At 46.2% G+C, this 21,712-nt stretch overlaps 1 protein-coding gene and 1 long non-coding RNA gene across 4 annotated transcripts in view; one reads left to right on the top strand and one right to left on the bottom strand.

Moving 5' to 3' along the window:
- Positions 1–21,712, bottom strand: part of Plekhm3 (pleckstrin homology domain containing M3) — a 164,960-nt gene that overhangs the window by 46,238 nt on the left and 97,010 nt on the right. The gene's annotated exons all lie outside the window — the stretch shown is intronic.
- Positions 12,350–18,195, top strand: LOC143268314 (uncharacterized). Its single transcript, XR_013044118.1, has 2 exons — positions 12,350–13,667; positions 17,980–18,195. It is a non-coding gene; the product is annotated as an uncharacterized LOC143268314 (long non-coding RNA).

The raw sequence follows: 21,712 nt of genomic DNA, 5'->3' as shown, positions 1-21,712 counted from the left end.
ACACAGAGAAACCCTGTCTTGAAAAACCAAAAAAAAAAAAAAAAAAAAAAAAGAGTATCACAAGCAGGGGCTTCTCAATAACTTCCCTGGGGAAAGTGCTTGAACATACTTTAGAAAGAAAGCTTGGCATAAATCCGTATCACCTTTCCTGAAATACTTAACTGCTAGGTATCTGGGAAGGGTTACAACTGTGAGTACAGAGTGACAGAGAAAAGACCCTCAGTGTTTTCTAGATCAGCTCACTTAAAAAATAATTTCCAAGTTTTTATTTTTGCCACATAAGAGATACTAAAAACAAAACAAAACAAAATCATCATCCACTAACACTGTCACTTTACAAAAAGAGACTTAAAAGTCTCTTTTTGTAAAGAGACTTAAAAACCCAAAAAATGTAGGGATGAAATGATTTCAGGGGTAAAAAAAGTACTTTAAACTGGATCTCTTTATGGGCGTGATTATTATAAAGATCTGGTGAACCAAACCCACAGGGGACACTGGGAATCTCTGTGTGAGCATGCGTGCGTGCAGATGCACATATGCGGGTACAAATACATGTGTTTGCACTTGTGTGTGATGAGAGGACAATCTTGGGTGTCATGCCTCAGGAGACACCCACCTTTTTTCTTTGAGACAAGATCTCCTACTAGTACCCAAGGTTTAATGATTCAGCTAAACTGGCTTGTCAGGACACCCCAGAATCCTTCTGCTTCTGCTCCCTAGCACTGGGGTTAAAATTGTGTGCCACCATGCCTGGATTTTTTTTTTTTTTAACATGGGTTTGGGATTGAACCCAGGCTCTCATGTCTGCAACACAAGCATTTTATCAGCTGAGCTATCTCTCCAGCCTGGGGGAACGTCTTTGAAAGAAGCACATGGGAATTCCAACAAGGAGAAGGAAAGAAAATAACTTAGGGGTTAAAAGCCATTGGAAGCTAAAGGCATTCTATTTGAGTGAATTTCAAAATGCTGGATAATGACAGTGTTTCTCAAACTTCAGTCATATGAAAAGTCACAATGTCACAGCTGCATTCCATGCATGTTATTTATTCAATGCTTTATTTAAATGAAACCATTTGGGTACTTAAATACACTTATTTAAAATAATTCTTCTATGAATATCCAATGTCAAAAGCCATGAAATCAAGCTAACCCAAATCCTGCAAGGGCCTCAGCCTCTTCCTACTTGCTGGCAGCCCTGCTGATGCCAACTCTGCTGAAAAGGAGACCAGCAAGTTATCAGAGGTTCAAATCCTACCAGCACCAGAATGAAATTTGGATTTAACCTGAAGAATGGAGAGAAATGAAAGGGACACTTTTCTTTTCATAAAATATTTTAATCGGTACCTCAGATCATTGTAACAACTCACATCAACTTGGTCACTAGTTCATGGAACCAGAGCATCCCTGCTTAGTACCTAAGGGTGCTGTTGGAAACAGCCTTCCCAGACCTAGATTCTGAACTTTGCATGTATTAACTGGTGATCCAGAGCAGGTCTCCCTGCTAAGGTTTTCATCTGTGGAACAAGAATAACAACCACAGGCCCACTTCACAGGCCGTGTGAGGACCCAACGAGAATCCAGGGGACATATGCAAAGCTCTGACAACAGTCATCGGCACCGATTAAGGTCTAAACAAACGTCAGCTATTATGCCCATTACCCCACATGCTGGAGACACTATGTCAGGGTTCGGTTGTAGGTCTATGCTAGACTCTATCAGACATACAGTTGTAGAGAACATTTCTAGAAAGAGAATATAGCTCTAGAGCAACAACCATTTTGCTCAAATTAAAATGAAGAACACATTACACACACATTTAAAACAACTTACTGTCCATCTTGCTTTTAAGTTCCTGCCACGTCTCGTTTACCTTGCTAACATGTCTAAATTATGTAGTTTTGCCTCTGAATAAGGCATAGCACACGATGCATTTGACACACACAAAAAATGTCACACCACAGATCAGGATCATAACTCTAAGTTGCTACTTGGGTAAACAAGGCCGTCGAAGTACATTAACTTTTTAATTACGCAATCAATATCTTGTCTATTAGAGTAAACAACAGAATTAACGTAGGATTTAATCCTCAGAGTGGCTACACGTGTTAAATTTGAATTCATATTATAAAGTACAGTAAGGAGGTTAGCCATCAATAAATCATTGAATAAAATGCCAACATCAAAAAGCACTAGTTCTAGGGGGCTCCTAAGATGGATTAGTTGGTCCTGAACAAGAAAGACATATATTAACATATCCTAAGCTGTTGCCTTTCATGTATCTCATCCCTTTTGTCCCTGGAACTATTTTTAGTACAGTGAGAATAAAAGAGTTGCCAAGGCAGGCCAGTAGAAAGAGAGGGTATTAATTCAGTAGGACTTGGTCAAGGTTAGGGCAGGAGACGGCAGGCAAATACATATTTGGTTCATTAAACTTCAAGACAAGGTTGTAGTGGGAATTTATAGTACTTTCTAGACCATTTTGGGGGCTACATTGATGGCAGTCTCATTCAGAAGGTCCTGGATTATAAACTCTCTTCCTCAGCCAGTCTCTCCGTCTCTCCAACACGCTTCTTGGAAGCATGTCTCCTTCCTCTGCCCATCACTGGCTAGCTCTTCTTCTAGCGTCTCCACTTGAGCAGGCCATCTTAGCTCCTCCTTCATGACCCACTATTCTGGAGTCTGCTTCTGTTGCTCCACATTGCTGTCTGTGGGGGTGGGTGACATGGCCATCCTTGCTTGCTCTTTCTGCACGTCCCTCAACTTTTCTATTGACATGTGCACCCAACGTTAACTCTTCCTTACAAATGTTGCCTGGCCCTTCTTTACATCCTGTCATGGGTACTTTTTCTAATAATTCCCTCTCTCTAATCCCATTATGCCTATGAACAACAAAATGTCTAACTAAGATCCTGAAGTAAATATATTATGCTTACTTGTGTAGGCCACATTTTTTTTTTTAATCTCCTTGTGCCTTTTGATGAGAATCTATTTCTTTGCAAGGCTTCTCCTGAACACCTTAGGATTCCAAAAGGGAAGAATAAGTTCCAATGAAACGGAGTCAACTCTTTCCCCCAGCCTGTCATTACGTTGCACCTAGACTGGGGACCTACGCTAAAGGAGTGCTGGGTAGGAGTTCTCTGTGCTTAACCATCAGCAGTGTGGGGGCTCTGGCTGGCGATACTTTGGAGCCTTAAGGAGGTGGAGCCTTGCTGGAGGAAGTATGTTACTGGGGTTGGGCTGGGGGTTTATAACCTGGCTTCACTTCTAGTTCACACTCTCTGCTTCCTAGGTGTGGATAAAGATGTGATCTCTCAGTTCCCTGGGTCTACTTGCCATGCTTCACCATTACTGACCGTCTAGGGAACTGTAAGCCAAAATCAACTCCTCTTTTCCACAAGTCACTTTTGGTCATGGTGTTTTGTCACAGCAACAAAAAAGTAACTACTACACAGTGGCTCTAGCTTTTAATAGGCTATATAACCACTGAAAAATGGTTTCTATGTTCTGGGGTTAATAAATTCTTCAGATCTGTCCAATTATTTTACAGTGATCTGAACTGGTTATTTATGAAAGGAAGATGTATTGCAGAAATGCCAAGTGACAAATCAGCACACACACTTACAAAGAGACTTCAATACAGTGTGCCAGGTACTGGGCCTGGAGCTAGGGACGCGAGTACATAGAGTAGAGCCCTAACTTCCTATTTACTGCAGTTGACTTAAGTCAAGTTAAAAATCATCCTATTGAGAAGAAAAGGCCCAATGCATTGGTGGACAGGCTCTCATGTTAATAAAAACTGTCCAGTTTTGAGCTGGAACATACACTTAGGAGTGGACAGGAGGAGGTTTCTCAAACACACACACACACACACACACACACACACACACACACACACACACACGAACCCAACCCAAAAGATAATGGGAATCATCTGTGCTGCTCTCATGTGCAAACCTATAATTTATGGAAAGATGGGGGGAAAAGTCCCTTAGGAAGCAAAGCCAAGTTCTGTGGTGAGAATCCAACTGTCCTCAAAGCGCAGACTGGAAGAGGTGGGGGTGGAAGCCACAGGAAGAATAACATGTCTGGGGCGGGCAGTCCTCTCTTCTCTCAGGTTCCGAAGCCATCTGGGGCCACGCTGCCCTCTTGCCTTCCTCGGCCACCCCCACCCTTGCCCAGGCCTGGGCCATTACTTTTTCTTCTTTGCAGGGCAGCTCACACCAGTGAGTGAGACAGCAACTTTGTCTCAGGCAAACAAGAACTGCGGCTGGGTGCAGGGCTCACCAATCTCAAGGTGATTTCGGGGCAGCCTCGAAAATACGTCGATACAATCAAGTGAGAATGCAGATGAAGTAAATAAAATGGAGTTATCAAGAACTTCCAAAGTTTGGAAAAAAGATCATATATTTAAATACATAAACTATGTATTTGCATATACGTATTTATGTACACTGACTACTAACAAACACACTGAGTTCTGACAACAGAGAACACCCTGCTTTAAGGACACAGTGCTGTTAGCGATGTCACTTCACTGAGCATCTATTTTCTTTCTCTGGTGCTAGGAGTCAAACCCAGGGTCAAGCACACTAGGCAGGTATAGGGAGGCACTTGACACTGAGCTGTATCTCCCCTAGGCCCCCAGTTTCTTGAGGTAAGGTCTTGATTATAATTCAGGCTGCTCTAGAATTGTTTTGTCTCCCAGGATATCTCCAAACACCTGCTCTTCTTGCCTTAGCTTCCTGAGTACTGAGATTACAGGTGTGTGCTATCAGGTCCAGTGCATACTGTTGGGTTTTTAGTTCTGTTCTGTTTTGTTTTGTTTTTGCTTTTTTCTATTGGGCCATCACCACTCCGCTTCCCATTAGTGCTTCTGAGCGGGTAAGTGTACCACAGAAGATCACCTGCTGCTTTCACTACATTTCTCTAGTGTCAGTATCAGTGGTTTCTATCAGGTCATCTGAAAAGCATTTTTATGTCATTTAATTATTTACTAACATATATCAATAAAAGTGCAATACTTATTCTATTCGTTCCCTTATCAGTCATGTGGGGTAAATTATTATCCATGTCAGAGATAGAAATTTGGAGGGGTGTAACCCAGAAAAGACTGGAGTCATGCTAGAAAAGGGGTATAGAGTAAACATAAAACCATGCACCTAGGAATCTCCAGTGAATGTTTCAGACAGGTTCTAGTGTCTGTTCATATACTCTTATTGTACACAGATAGTTTAACTGGTAGCCAGAACAAGAAACATAAACAAAGAAAGAAATTGTGGTCAGATGGGCCATGATAAAGGCTCATTACAGTGCTCCTGGCCAAGTGGCCTGTTTTCACATCACAGAGGGAGGGGACTTAGGAACAGCACTGAGAGCGTCCTCTGCATTGCTAAACATTTCACTCAGCACTGAATACACATGTACCTCACTTAAACTCACAATGTAGTGAGGTAGGATTTAAGGGACGGAAACTGAGCTGTAACAGGTTTAAGTAACTTGCTAAGGCGTAGAGGGTAGCTGAGGAGCACAGTTGATCTTAACTCAGACTGCCTGGCTTCAGATGCTATGGCCTCAGCAACCTTGCTGAAGTGCCCCTCAGAGGTGGTACTGAAGAGTTCCTTGAAAGTCAACTCTTGAACTCAGGACCAAGTAGTACTAAGGCGAAAACAGAGCCTGATGCTCGTGTTCTCCTCACAAATACACAAGGACATCACAGCTGGAAGGCACGGACGGCCCCTTCTGAGATCATCCCTCTCTCTGCCTTCTTCCCCGGGGTGGCTCATTCTACTCTCTTTTTTGGGCATTTCCTCTTGCCCAGGCACTAGTCACAGACGCAGAACCAGGACTGGCAAGAGAAAGACTTGCATTCTAGGTTGACCTTTCACTTAGAGATCATTTGAAAAGAACTGGGTAACTTAGGTGACATTTTCTTCTGGGAAAGCCCTAACAGGAGCTTTGGCAAGAACCACCAAGTTAAGGCTGGAAGTAGTGGTGCACGTCTTTAGCCTCTGCACCAACAAGGCAGAGCCAGGTGGATCTCTGTGAGTTCCAGGCCAGCCTGGTCTGCACAGTAAGTTCCAGGCCAGCCTGGTCTACACAGTGAGTTCCACCCTAGTACACAGTGAGACCCTGCCTCCACTCATCCACACACAAAGAAAGACCCACCAAGTTAGACCCCTCTGTTTACGCCCTGGGAACCACTGACCCTGCGGGGTATGAGAGGCTGGTGTGCCTTACCCCAGCCAACTTTTCTCGTGCCTCGGTGAATTCTTCCAGCACTTGCTCACCCAGAACACGTGTCTCGCTTGACACATATTTTGAACTCACCACGTCGTAGTAAGGAAGCCCTTAATACCTGAGGTTGTAAAACAGAGTTGTCCACAGTCGAGGAGTGATGCTTTTTTTTTTTAAAGGAAGGCGTTCTTTACCTTACTGAATGTTAAATATATATATATATATATATATATATATATATATATATATATATATATATATATATATATATATATATCACAAAATACGCCAGTCTAACCACTTTACACATCCTAGTTACTCATGGTTGGTCACTCTGCACTGATCCCTTTCTACATAGCCTCCCTCCTGCTCACCATTCCCGAGTGATAAAAGCTGGTTTCCCCAGCTAACCACTGCTGGCCATGGTTGTCTCTTGGCGACTTTAGCGTCTCTCCTAGTCTGAGATGACTTCAGCTCCGTGGCCCCCTCCCTCCCTACCCTTGATGGCCCGAGAAGCTCGCTCGGAGGTCTGAAATCTCCTTGCCTCCCTCATCCTAGGAAGCTGAATCAACTTCTCTGTCCACCCTCTCATTATCCCATTCCACCCACCCTGCTGCCCCCAACCAACGGGGTGGAGACTCGGTGCTGAGAGCGTGCCCAGGGAAAGGCCAGCAGCGAGGAACTAGAATAACTTGCTTCTGCTAACAAAACAAACCAGCAAACGCGGTGGGGGCCTCACATTCACGGAGGTTCCAAATCCTTCCTTATCCCAAGGAGACAGACTGCCTGCCTCTCCAGCTAAGCTCAGGCAGTGTGGCTTAAGCAAACTCACCGAAGGAATTCAAACCTCAGGATCCATTCTCAGCTCTCCCCAGCCACCCCTGTGTCTTTTTATCCGCAGTCCATCTTGCCCAGGCAAATGGGAAAGCCTATGTAAAGACCACTGTGGGTCTTACTTGGAAAGCACGTGAATGATCCCATGAACAACTCCTGGCTGTATCTCTCATCCCAGGGAGACAGAGAAAGCAACAGCCAGTTTGGATTAAAAAAAAAGAAAGAAAGAAAGAAAGAGTTGTTATCTCTACGGTAAATTAAATTCGGATTTACTTAAAATATGCTAGCCAACTTATGCCACAACTATTTTGGCCCTTTTTGCCATTCCAAAGCCTTTTGTGGCCAAATGTACCATTGTGCTGCCGTTTGACTCGGTGTGGTAGCGGACCTCGGGGCCAATGCCAAGAAACACCCTTCCCTTTTCATATTTTGGGGCTAGCAGGGGAGGGCTGTTAATTCCTTTTGTGACCACCAACTCAGCGCCAAGCGGCCAACAATTTGGTAAATTATATACACACCTAAAATGTCAGCTGCATCGGAGTTTGCTTTCGGCCCCTCCAGAAGGGAACTTGCAGGCTGAAGGCAATTCTACAAGAGTCGGGTTTGCTAACCGCATTCTGTGGGAGGGGCACTAGCAGAACTCCAGACATATGCCCGCGACTCCCACCAGCTGAAGGAGAGGGGGTTAAAAGGCAGTCACAGTTATAAACGTACATACAGGGAGCAGGGGTGGAAACCCTGACACAAACTGTAAATGCAGAATGTGCCAACCCCAAACTTTGGAGAAATAAAAACATGAGGCTTCTTAAACACACGGAATTAGTCTGCTTTCCTTGTTAACCATAATCTATTCTGTAGGTGACTCACATGTTTTGTTCTAGAATCTCGCTGCTTTTGATGGCCACAGGTCATTGGTACAGACAGAAATAAAAATATCTGTCCACAACAGCACTATTTAAAACTGACCTGCGTTGCTCTTGGTACTTAAGGCCTATTTAGGGAGCTGGGGGCAGGAAAGTGATCCTGATCAATAAGATCACAATGTGTCCCGAGTCTCCCTGAGCACGGGGTAGGGATGGCACTCTGTGGCTGGGGACGGTGTGTGAGCCTAGTTCTGTCTCCCTTTGGCCCATTATTCCCGTTCGCACCCCGGGAAAGGCTTGGGGTGCTCCAGCCTGGTGGAAGAGGCCTTCGCTTCACTGGCAGGAGGATCTTGGTAGCAGTTTGCTACCACAGAGAAACGTTTGGTGCTAGAAGTCAACAGTCCCATAGAGCGGTTCTCATTTCTTCCATCGGGGAATCTCTTAACTGCTGCGGAAATCATGGAGCTGACAGGAGTCATTCTTTACGTTTTGAAACATTTCACATAAGACTGAAAAGAACGTAACACGTGCTCACTAGAGCAGGAGAAATTGGGTTTGAATTCCAGCTCCTCCATGCTAGTGGTATGGCTTTAGGAAGTTCTTCTCAGTGGTAAAACACAGATGATAATAATAGTCCCTATCTCAGAGGGCTGTTCTGAGGATTAAACGAGATAATCCATGTAGACTTAGAACAGGGGCTGGCCTGAAGTCAGCCCTCTAACATAAAAGTAAATGGCATTTGTAGAGCACAGAATAAAGAGGAGTTGTCAGTAATCTAATTATTTAGTACAACCTTCTCGTTTTACACACACGGATTTTAAGCACCAGAGATATTATGTGACTTGGTAAAGGACAAACTGTTACTGTCCCCTTAGGTCATGGGGTTTGGGGGCTGTCTCGTTCTGTTCCCTTGCGACCAACTATGAAAGGGAAGTTAAATGAACAGGCCCCTTGCCTTCAGTGGGACTGTATCTTAGCAACTCGGGGATGGCATGAGAAAGCTGAGAGTCCTGGGTTCTTTGGCTCCAGCCTTTTGGCCACCTGAGCACTGCCCTGTCCCTCGAGGCAGCAGGCAGGGAAGAGGAGGCTGAGATCAGTGGTTGTGTTACCGCCTCACCGCCTTGCCTACTGTCTCCCTGTCCTCCAGACCTCTGTTCCAGCCACGAATCCTCCCTTCACAGCCTTCTTGCTCTTCTCCAGTCTTCCGTTTAATCTTACTCCATTGCTTTAACATCCCCTGTGGTACAAGTCCCTAAGCAGCCATCTCTCACACACCAGAGCTGCAAACGGCCTCTGGCTCCCTGCTTTTAGCCCCAAGGCAAACACCCACTCCGGTTGACTAGTTATCTGTACTAGTGCCGCCTGGTTCAAGAGGAAGTCCACGGACAGCACGTAATTTTAATGGCCTATGTTTGTGTGTTAGACATTAGTTGAACTGCCATTAGATTTTGAGGTATATTAATATAAAGGAACATGTAAAGTTTCCACAGTCTTGCGTCATTTAAACATTTCAATCACCAATGCAGGGGAATGTATGGTGACAGTCCTAGAAGATTCTAGCTCCCAGGGATGGGCTAGCCATCTTAGTTTGTACAAGGATTCTACATTTGCATGAGAAAAAGGGTACATTTCTCAGAGCACATTGCCACCGTTACACAGATGTCTCCAATGTTATGCAATGTAGGGAGTACAGCCTACTCACACATAGTCCACCACAGCTGACATTTATAATAAACAGTTGTTACTAATTTGTGTATTAGTCTATTTTTTTTTAATAATTAGAATATAGTATTTTTACTTTTGGGGGAGAAATAAAGGTTTCCTGCCATGTTACCCTCAGGATCCTTTGATAGTGCTGCAAGACCACATGCTGGTTGACCTGTACCAAACAGGTTTGTCTAGGTGCCCTCTATGATGTTCCCAACAATGGGCTGCTTAACAATGCCTTCCTCAGAGCCTGTTTGATAGCTACGGGATGCAAGATTATCTACTGAATATGTTTTTGTAAGCTGTCCTTCAGACTGCATTTGTGAACACACTTACAGCGGCTACTTATCGACTAAAAGCTAAAACAGCTGATTCCCGGCACAGGGAGATCTTGCCCTTTGTTCCTCAGAGCGGATGGTGGTTCCCTGGCATCAGGGGTCTGGTTCCTCGGGCTCCTTGCTGTACCTGGCTGAGAAGCCCTGGAAAACAGATGTATGTGGAGCGGCTTCCTCATTTCAGTAACTTTTCAAGGAGTTTAAAACCAGGCCCCTGGGCGCCGGAAGAGGCTCTAAAGATGGCACAACTCAACCTTGCGCTTTGTAAAGGAGGACACCCAGGAACCGGGGGTAAGATCTGTCCAAAGATGTGCCTCGTGGTCCTTAGCTTGGGAAGAGATTTCGTGCAGACCAGAAGCTGGAAAAGGGAGGAGGTCATCCAAAGGAGATGTGCTGAATGAAGGCGTCACATAAAGATGCCGCGTTATCTTTCATGGGTTAACAGGGCTCAAAATAATCCCTACCAGTAGGTTAAGTTAAAAATCCACTGGGGGTGGGGGGTTGGGGGTGGGGGGTTGGGGGTGGGGGAAGAGATGCTCGGCTTTTAAAAAGTGACAAGAAATGGCGGGGAAGGGGCCACACCCAGAGGAAAGCCTTGTTTCCACTTCTAACTAAGACTTAATGGAACCAGGCATTCAGGCAGATGCATGGAATTTAAACACAATTCGGCATGGAGAAATTCTAAGCGTAAAGGCCCTTCAGGCCATCTCCCTCCACCTCGGTGTTAAAGGGAGCTAGAAAGTCAATGACATTCCCAGCAGGGCTGCTCCCCTACTGGACAGGAAGAATGGACCACAAATTCTGTGTGTGCTTTACAAGCTAGTAAAACTATGATTGCAGGTGGGAAGACATAGGGCTGCTTTTTGTTTCTGCCAGCATCTCAGGCTGGGTGCTTCTCTTACAGCAGCGGAAACAGTCTGGTCTCGGTGGTTCTCCTTACGTACAAAACTGTGTCCTCCACAATTCCATAAAAGGCTGCTTTTTGTGACGATTGGAAGGATACCTGGGTATGGAAAACCAAAGGGGCATTCGTTCTGCGGAGGAACGGGTGTGGAGGGCGCTCACCTTTCTTAGCAAACACAAACTCACCTTGGCCCAAGCTCGGAAGACCTTTCTGTAACAGTAGAGAGGAGGTGAGGTGATGTTAGATCGTGGTACCCCAATCACTCTGGTGAAGCACAAAGGAAGTGTACCACCTTGAAGGGTGGGGGCTCTCCGTGTTCACTGCCTTGGGGCCCACAGGGAAGTCTGGTCTAGCACCATGCTGCAGGCAGGAGGTGGGGTGCCGCTCCCTATGGTGACGGTGGGACAGCTGAGCCTACTCCAGGCTCTGGGGGCTGACATCCCCCTGGAGATTCCGATGGGCGAAACTCCGGTGCCGCAGCATTATATCTGTGCCGATGGCTGCAATCGAGAATCTACAGAAGGGTACTCTTAGTGACACCGAAGGAAGTTCCAGAGAGCCACGGAAAAGAGGCTGGGCTCTCCCAGCACACCAGTGCCATGACGTACACCACAACTGAGGTGCACGTCCTCCAGAGCCTTGCGCGTAAGGCAGACTTCTAAGTGTTTTATTGTACTAACACTGAGCCTCACAACACCCTTTTAGGGTGAGTGTATTATTCCCACTTCAGAGATAAAAGTTCCTTTGGCACAAGAAGTCACCTGACCCAGGCCATCTGACCAAGGTGCACTTGGGTAAAGTGGCATTTGAACATGAGCAGGTGAACTCCAAAATACGTGGGTGGGAAGCACCGTGGTACCCGGCCCCTCTGTGATGCCCAACAGTGTGTATCATTACCCCTTTGGAGACCTTTGCTCCAGGCAGAAACTTCATCCCGCGTTGGCCTCACACTGGCGTGCTGGTCTCCTAAAAGCTCCTGACAGCCATCTGCACTTTGACTTCTATTTAATTTTCCACTTCACAAAGCAAGGCCAGGGAGAGGGAGGCCGCTGTTACCTTTCCAACGTGATTTATAAACTGCAGCTCTCGGGACTGTGGAACTTTCTTGCTGCCACCTGACCTGTGTTTTCGGCCTTCCCAATGTTTGCACTGCTGCCCTGACCTTGCAAAGTGACCTGGAATAGCCCTCCTATTTCCTTGTGCGTCCACTTGCCGAGCCTGGCTGTCAGCCTGGACAAGCCTGTCAATGAGTGTCTCAAGGGTTTGGGATGGGGTCTGCAGCCCATTGAAGAGCACAATCCCGACACTAACCTCCAATTCCTTCTCTTAATTGGGCATTCATTACTTTGCAGGAACAAAAGCAGGCATTCTCTATTATGAAGCAGAGGTCGGAACCAGTGGCTGTGTTTGGTTTGGCCTGCAGAGTGTTTAAATATTGAGAAATTTCACATAAAATACGGATTTCCGGCTTCTCTCAGAAAATGGACAGAGTTGGTGACTCTGGGGCTACTGAGTAACAGCTCTCCCCTCAGAGGGAGGCACTCTCGGGTTCACTGTCCCAACCCGAAGTTTCCTTTCTGGCCACTTCAGCCAGACTCCACTTCCCTGGTCTCTACCGCAATCCTAGCCAGCGTAGCTCCATTCTAACCCTGTTTTTCTCTCCTTTCCAATGCTGAACAGACTGGTGAGGCTGCCATTCTTAACTTCTGTCACGTCAGCGCAGGGCTAGCCTGTGGCGATGGGGCTAAGGGAGCACTTATCACGACTGCCTGGTCCATGTAAGTTGCTTGCCACTTTCTTCTTACGTGGGTGAATATGAATGACTGCCTCTCAGGAATACAAAATCCACCAGCTGAAGGCAGGGCTTCGGAATGTCTCGGCAGCTTCTGGAGTACCTCTGCTACCACCTGCACCTTCTCCTGTCCACAAGGATCACCCCTGCTCTCACAGCTGATTCCTAATCTTACCGACGATCCCAGAAGCAAATGCGTTTGTGCTGTACTGAGACACGATGAGAAGTCAAAAAACAAACAGCAATGCGAAAAGCTGCCCGTCAGCCTCCTCATTGTTCCTCAGAAGACAGAGGCGCTACTGCCGACGGAGCAAGGTGCTGCGGGTCAGATGGGATTGTAAGCCAGGATCCCAGGCAGACAGACAGTGGTGTCAGCTAGAGCAGCTGCTAAGCTATCTTACAGGGCGGCTGTACTTCCCGGTTCCTCCTCAGGACACTGCAAGTGAATGAACCTTGGACAGTGCCAGACCTCCTGAGGCTTGCTTTCGGCACCTGACTAGATAATGCCTTTTTACTATTCTTCTGGTGCCCTTGAAGACCGGCTGAAATGTGGAAGGAGCAGGCATCTGGCACTAAGGGGTAAAATCCCACTGACATCACCAGGTGGTGCAAAATTGCAGGTACCTCAACTCCAAGAGAGCAGGAGTGTGTCCATACCAGGAAGCAGCATTAGTCCTTTCCTGAGAAATGAACCTCTCGGTTCCAGGACTTGTATAGTTTCTGGTACATCATGCTTCATACATATTTGCAGAAGGAATGAATGGATGTGGAGAAAATTCCCAGCCAGTGGTTTGGTAACAGAGAACTGGGCTCATGCTTCTGGTGCACAAGTAGAAAGTGGAGGCTACAAAGTCCATTCTTTGCAGTTCTGGGCACACTGGAACCTTTCAGTTCTGAGAAGAAACGCTACCATCAAACTCATTCATGAATGTTTTTATTGAGACAACTGTCCAGATAATCCTCATGTGCTTAGATGGAATATTTTCAGGAATGTCAAGGTTAGTGATTAAGTTTTTTTTTTTTCTTTTCTTTCTGCCTTAGTGATGGAAATATTACAGCCCCTGTCACTGAGGGTTCTGGGGGTTCTGCCTGGCTCACATCTACAGGCCCTGAATTTTAACAGAAGTCTTCTGACAGCCAAAGTACTATTGCTGCAAACTGAATTACCCTGAATCCTGTGGCCTAAACCAATCACTTTATTATGCTCACAGCCTCTGCAGTTCAGGCAGCACACGGTGCAGGTGGCTCCTCCCTCTGCTCCAAACTACCTGCACACTCGTTTGTACCCCAGCTAACATGACAGGAAGGCCAAGGCTGCAGCAGTCTTCACTCATGTGCCCAGTGGCAGGTGGCGGCGGCTGCCAATTCAGGCTCCGCTCGTCTGTCTACGTGTGACCCCACAGTGGGGTTCCTTATAACATGGTGGCTTCATGCCAACTCTTGAAGCTGTATTACCTTTTACAACTTGGCCTTGAAACATCACATAGAAAAACTGTCAATGTCACAACCACTCAAATTCGGGGAAAGGAAATAAAGCCTCACCTCTCAACGGGAGTAGGTCAAACTCACAGGTAAGAAAGCCCCACCCACCTTTACAAAATACAGTCTGTCACACCAGGTTGAGTGTGTTCCCAGTCATTCTGGGCTCAAATACAGGAAAACTTACACGACTCTTCTGGCCTCCATGGGCACCTATACATGTGGCCTACACTCTAACATACACATAGAGTAAAAAAGTAAAAATAAATCTTTTTTTAAAAAAAGGCCAGACCTGGCAAGATGGCTCAATGGGTAGAGGGGACTTTCCGGAAGCCTGGTGATCTCATTTTGACCCCAGAGCCTACACGGTGAAAGGAGAGCGCTAACGTCCACAGGCCACCCCTTGACCTCCACACACACTGTGGCATATGTGTACGGAAGTAAATAAATACATTTACAAGTTAAAGGTAGCCATAGCTATTTGACAAAGTTGTTTAGGGGATGAAGGTGTGTACCACCATGCCCAGCCATATTTATACATTCTTTAAAATGTGAAAGGGAGGGCTGGGGAGACGCTGAGTAAAGTGTTGTTTGCCTTGCAAAAAAAAAAAAAAAAAAAAAGAACCTTGGTTCATCTGCAGAACCCTCAAAAAAGGCTTGTGTGGTGGCGTGCATTTGTAACCCCAGCTCTGGGAAGGCAGAGATAGGCAGACTCCCTCTCGGGCTTGCTGACCAGCCAGCCCAGCCTACATGTGGACTCTAGGCCATCAGTGAGAGACCTTGTCAAGAAAAATCCCAAACAAACAAAGGAAACAAACAAAACACCGAGGTGGACGGGACCAGAGAAATGACACTGGAGGCTGTTACCTGGCTTACATGTGTGTACACACGAACACACACACACGAACACACAAATGAACACACACACACACACATATATATGAACATAGACACAAAATCAAAATGAAGGAGAGAAGTGGAGTCTGAGTCTTCCCTTCTGGCAGGCTTGCGAACAGACCGCACCACTGGAACACGCTTTAACATTTCGTTTTTGACGATCAGAGCATGGTGGAAATGTCAGCAACTGGACTTCCAAGGCCAGGCCGCACAGAAAGAGTAACACCATCTATCTTTTACTCCCTCGAACCATTTTCAAGCCAGCTATCACACCACGGGGACTCCTTGGGCATCCTGCAGTGGGGGCTAAGACGAGGCCTCCCACTAGCAGGCCCCCATCTGCCAGCTGTGGGATGGTTGACACCGCTCCAGCTGCTGACCACAGGCCCCACCCAGCACACTCCTTGCAACCTCAGCTCGACTGACCTGCTCAGGAATTCCTGGCCCATAGACAACCATGGGAGACAATTACTGTTCACTCTTGTGTTAAATTATATGCTTTGTGGTAATCTGTTGTATAGCAATAGATAATGAAGACACAGAAAGGTGCCCTACTAACCAAATATAGCATGTCAGGCTTTGCAGCCTCGCTGGCCGTGTCCCTGGTGACAGGTAGCACTTCTGTGGGAGGTGTCAGGCTGAGCAGTCAGGCTGGGATAGCTCAATAGTACGACTGGCAGCAAGTGGTCCTTGGAAACAGGTCCTTAATGAGGCTGTATGATGACTGATTTGATATAAACTGGAAACAACACAAAAATCGTCACCGACACAGATGGTTGAAAAGCCCACGTCTAAGTAGGAGCCAAGTGACCTGGATCCCAGGAAGGGGGCTCCAACACTGAGCAGCCACCTTCCAATTCTGGGGCTGCATCCTCATCTATTATATGGTGTTTGTACCCAAGGGGCTGGAGGGTAGTTTCTGGAACCTCAACTGAGCTCTTCTTCACCTGGACAATGGGGCTTTCTACCCACCCTTCATAAAAGGTCACCATCCTGACCTGGTTTTTGAAAGAATTCCATTAACTCTGTACTTGGATGTCAATATTTGCTGCCACAGTCCCTGGCCATCTCTCTCCACCTCCTCTAATGCAAGCTATAGCTGGGCACCGTGCTAAGACTAACCAGCTAGCCCTAAGCACAGTCTTCACCATCACCTGTTTAGTCCTCCTCAGCTGACTATCCCTAGCAACAAGTCATAAAAAAAAAAAAAAAAATCAACAACTAAACTAAACCAAACCGAAATCCAAAAGCCCAGTCGTCATGGTCAGGGGGTGGCGGAACAGGTGCCCAAGACCCAAGACTTCCGTTCTGGATCTAGTACTTGTACTTGGTGGTTCTTATCAGCCTGCTCCTTGCCCTCCACACAAGATCAGGAGGAGCCTGGAGTCTGAGCAAGAGGTATGAATGCTCAGCACCTACTCAAGAGACACCTGCTCCTCTGAGACTGCTAGCCAGCCAGGCCTTCGAACATTCAACTGCTTCCCACCACCTAGGAAAAAAGCCTTTGAGGACAGTATGTACATTTATTTTCTAAAAACTCATTTGCTCTAAAGCATTTTCTCACATACCTTGTGGTCTTTCTTCCTAGTTCATGAATTGTGCAGACTAGCCCTGGCTAGAGCGCTAACAGATTTAGTGATGTCTTAATGGTGGCTCACGCCTGCTGCTTCATCCCCGAGTGTGGCCGGGGGCTTCTGAAGGCGCAGTCGCTGAGGCAGACACAAGCACCGGCTAGGGAGCAGCACAGGCGAGCTGTCACGCTTTGTGTTTCTGCTTGTTGAATCCGAATGCTCCTAATTAGTTATTCTGCCCAATAATGCCGGGGTGGACAATGGCGCAGGGACCGGGGCTGCTGAGGCTATGAATACAAGTTCCTTCGCCTCCCGAGGCTCGGGGATTGGTGGCTTGGCTGTGGGAACTGAGGCGCTGTGTTCCTGCTGGCTGTGGACTCAATGACATCAACCCACATGTGAAGGAAGGTCATCACCTGTTAGTGCTTTGGCAGAAGGGCAGCTCCCTGAGTGCCCGCTTAGGCCTTGCCTTTGTCTGCCGCCTCTGTGGAGAGTGCCCACGGAGAACAACACTGTGGCTCCGGTTGCTTGGTGGGGGCAGGGCACACAAAGTGATTCACCAAGCACCCTTGAAGAATTCAGCAAAACATGTCTTCAAAGACTGGCCTTGAACTGCCTTGGACATGGCCTTTTTGTGAACTTACGCACGAGCTACAACTCCAGGAAGCCTCTGAAGTGGACCACCAGGTGCACTGTTCTCGCGCGAAACACTTGTGACAGGCATTTATGTCACACGGAGGACAAAAGCTCTATGAAACCTGAGCTGAGACCTTAGCTGTCCAGGGACCGTGCGTATTCAGAAAGACTGGACCCTGGGCTAGGCTTGGTAGTGCATTCCTGCAATCCCAGCCCTCGGGGAGGCTGAGGCAGGAAGTCAGCCTGGGTGGCACAGCATAGCGAGACCCTGTCTCAGAAACAAACAAACAGTGGACAACACTAAACAACTCACAACTGTTCTGACAATCAAAAGTAGAGATTGGGGGACTGGAGAGACGGCTCAGTGAGTAAGAGCACTTGCTGTGAAAGCAAGAGGGCCTGGGTTCGAATCCCAGCATTATGTAGAAGCATGGTCTGGCTCCCAGGAGCTTGCCGGTTCGTCAACCTCGCTGGGATAGCATGCTTCAAGTTTAGTGAGAGATTCTGAGTCAAAAAATAAGGTGGAAATGGACAGAAGAAGACACCTGGGGTGGTCTGAATACGAATGGCCCCATGGACTCATGGGTTTGAGTGCTTGGCCATAGGGAGTGGCACTATTAGGAGGCGTGGCCATTGGTGGAGGAAGTGTGTCACTAGGGGTGGGCTTTGAAGTCTCAGAAGCTCAAGCCAAGCCTAGCGTGTCTCAGTCTCTTCCTGCTGCCTGCAGATCCGGATGTGGAACTCTCAGCTCCTCTCCAGCACCATGTCTATCTGAGTGCTGCCACACTTCCTGCTGCCTGCAGATCCAGATGTGGAACTCTCAGCTCCTCTCCAGCACCGTGTCTATCTGAGTGCTGCCATGCTTCCTGCCATGCTGACAAGGGACTGAACCTCTGAACTGTAATCCAGCCCCCAATTAAATTCTTTTCTTTTCTTTATTAGAGTTGCTTTGGTCATGGTGTCTCTCCATAGCAATAAAACCCTAACTAAGACAACATCTGACATACTCCCCTAGCTTATATATGCATGTACATGGGTATGTGTGCATACACACACGAACAAAATAAAATAAAAAAACCCAGGGGTAATTTATTTGTTGTTTCACGACTAATAATGCTAATTTATTTGCTTTTATTTTAGGGGGCAAATTAGTGAGTTCAGGATAGGACAGACACACACACACACACACACACACACACACACACACACACACACACACACACACACCTTCCTTCCTCCATGTGTCTATCCAACCACAGATTCACTGAGTATGCACATGTTCTGTGAGATGTCAGTTGCTCAGCTGAATGCTCATTGTTCCAACCATTCTAGGTCACTCTGGAGTGCTGTGGGATGTCTTTCTGTATGCCACCACCACCTGGCCAGAAAAACTCTTAGAAAGAATTTTACCTATTAAAAAATTCCACTTTTGCCAGGTGTTGGTAGAATATGCCTTTAATTCCAGCACTTGGGAGGCAGAGACAGGTAGATCTCTGAGTTTGAGGCCAGCCTGGTCTACAGAGTGAGTTCCAGGACAGCCAGGGCTTCACAGAGAAACCCTGTCTCAGAAAAAAAAATTCTACTTTTCCATGTCCATGTGTTCACAAAAGCTTAGCAGTTGCCTGCTTGGCCTTTCTGACACTGCTTTCAGAGTCTGAAAGACAGTGTGCATTTGCCCTTCCTAAAGGGAAGTCTCTGTAATTATTTTTTTTTATAAGAAACAAACAACAAGAAATACCACAAACAAAATAAGGTCTCCCACAGAAAACTTAATAGTAGTGTCCGGAAAGATGCTCAGCAGCTAAGAACTCTGGCTGCTCATACAGAGACCTAAGTTTGGTTTCCAGCACTGTTGGTGGATGGCTCATGACTGCCTATGACTTCAGCTTCAGGGGATATAACACTTTTTTCTGGCTTCTGTGGACACACAGACACACAGACACACACACAAGTATACATAGATACACAGGAATAGAAAATGTCTTTAAAAAAAAAACAACAAACTAATAGCTTTTCTTTCTTTCTTTGAGCCAGGATCTCATTACATAACCCTGGCTGTAGACCAGGCTGGACTTGAACTCAGAGATTCACCTGCCTCTGCTTCCTGAAGGCTGGAATTAAAGGTGTATGCCACCACCACCTCAGCCTAACCATTTTCGAAATACTCTTTTTGCTGAACAGAATTCATCTGGAATCCAGCCTTAAGAAATGAGTGCATCAAGCTTGTATGCCCTAGATCTCCCAGGAACTGGAGAACCTTTGCCTTCCCTAAAATGTCACTTCCTTGGCCCTGCAATTAGGTCAGAACGATCCTCAGCTCTGTTTTATACGTTCCTGAAAATGCTGCCAACTGACTAGTCACACAGTGTGCTACTGACTGGCTATGTTCCATGCATGGGATATCCAGACAGCAGTCTAGCCACTGGAGAAATAGGCACCAGCACACTCTTGGCCAAAAACTACAGGTGATTAGCTCTTAGCATAACAGGAGAGCAATGGTTAGTACTTGCAATTTATTCCCACGTATCTACATGAATGCATTCCAAGGAGGCAGAAAATTAAAATAGTAATTTCTTGACTGCAACAAAAGATCTATCAGGTCGCTGAAAGTCTCCAGCCATCGTTGATCGAGCACATCTGCTGAAATCTTGAGGGGTGTTATATAAATGAAACATCAGGGGTGTGATTTTTGGTACCAGAGTGTTTTTAGCATCTTTAAATAATATTAGTACTTTATGTGCTATACTACCTTACAATGATGCATAAACTTCAACTTCCTCTTTACTATATCTATTGTCTACTTACTTGCATGTGTGAGTGTGTGCACACACGTGCGTGTGCAAGGTCAGACAACGACTGACAACTGTCAACACTCAGGCCTCTCCTTCCACTATGGGGGTCCCAGGGATCAAACTCAGCTCAGCAGGGTGGCAGAAAGTGCCTTATCCTCTGAGCCACTGAGCCAGCTAGTACGCCTATTAAATCAGAACCTTTCTTGAAAAGTTCTTTTAAAAAATCAGACTCACAAGAGAAATTTGTTTTAAAAAAAAAAAGACTCTGTTATTGTTCAGAAGCTATACTTCTCAATAATTTATTAATTTCTCTTCCTTTCACTATAAAACATATACCTAAAAACTCCTTTTTCCACAGTTAAGTTTGCTTTCATAGATGCCCTTACAAGTAAGGAATGGAACCGAATGGGAGAAAATCACTGACTCCGGCAGTCCTGAAGGGACAAAGACTGGAAGGGAGAGGCCAGGGTGCCTCAGATCCATGGAGGTATGGCTGGTCAGCGAGGAAGGGTTCCCGCTACCCTGATACACTCTTCACAAAAAACACTACTATTGTTTTTCCTCCTCCAGGTCCCTTCCCTTTCCTATGTGGCAAAGCAGTTCAAAATAACAAATAGAAAACATACTTGTTATTTACCCAGAAACCAAAGGGAGATGAGCAGGGGTGCTCTTCAGGGCTGATAGCCAAGATACAGACAGATCAAAAGCCAAATGCAATTTAGTCCACCTCAGACAGAAGCAGTAATTGAATTAAACTTCCTCTAAATATGATAAGTTTGTGGCTCTTAAAGCCAGGCACAAAGAACCAGGTTAGCGTGAGCTGCTACATAAATGGATGTACTGAGCTCCAGCCTCCGCCCACGGGGAGTGTGATAAGCTGGCCAATGCTTCTACCATTCCACGGCCCAGCTCAAAACTGATTAAGCTACTTACGGGGCTCCGGGGGCTAATGGCCTGGCCCACCAAGAACACCACTGTCACCGATTTAAGTAAGCTGCTTGGCATGTACGGTTTGATTATGACAAGAAGGAGAAAGAAAGGGCCGTGTGGGGAGACAGCAGGGTACAGGGAAGCTTTAAGAAGCAGGCTGCTCTTTTATCCAAATGGATACAGACATTGGCACCCTAAAATGAATACGGAAATACTGCAATTCTCTCTTCCTCTGACACTAAAACTCGTTTTGAAGGGCCTCCTTAAAGGGCAGTGCTCTGTTTGATTCCACCCCTCCGTGCCGTGACCAGCCGATTCCACTGGGTGCTCGCCTATGGGGAAGGTGGGCAGGACTGGAGGAGCAAGCAGGTCTAAACTTGACAAAGACTAAAGACTCATCCTCGACTTCTCTCAGGCCGCTCCAACTAAATGCTACATTGTTTTTTGTTGTTGTTTTTGTAATTTAAAATAACTGTCTTACCTCCACAAAAAAAGTCTTAATATTTTAAATTTTAAAAAGGCATACCAGAAACCTTGAAAAGTAATTGAAAGTCTGAAAAGTGATGGAAGTTTTTAAGCAGAGCTCATTTCTTTTGGGTAAACCAACCAGAGGAAGAAAGGGCAGATTCCCAGCAGTTCAAGATTTCTTGAAGGTTGCCACAATTATTTTTTGATTGGTTCTTCAAAGAATCAGTATTTATTTAGAAAGTAAAGTAATGCTTTCTTTGGTGTCTAGCA

The sequence above is a fragment of the Peromyscus maniculatus genome, chromosome 13 (genome assembly GCF_049852395.1).
Source record: "Peromyscus maniculatus bairdii isolate BWxNUB_F1_BW_parent chromosome 13, HU_Pman_BW_mat_3.1, whole genome shotgun sequence".
Taxonomy (NCBI): domain Eukaryota; kingdom Metazoa; phylum Chordata; class Mammalia; order Rodentia; family Cricetidae; genus Peromyscus; species Peromyscus maniculatus.
The sequence above is the reverse complement of the archived record's forward strand: the minus strand, read 5'-3'. Positions and strand labels throughout refer to the sequence as shown.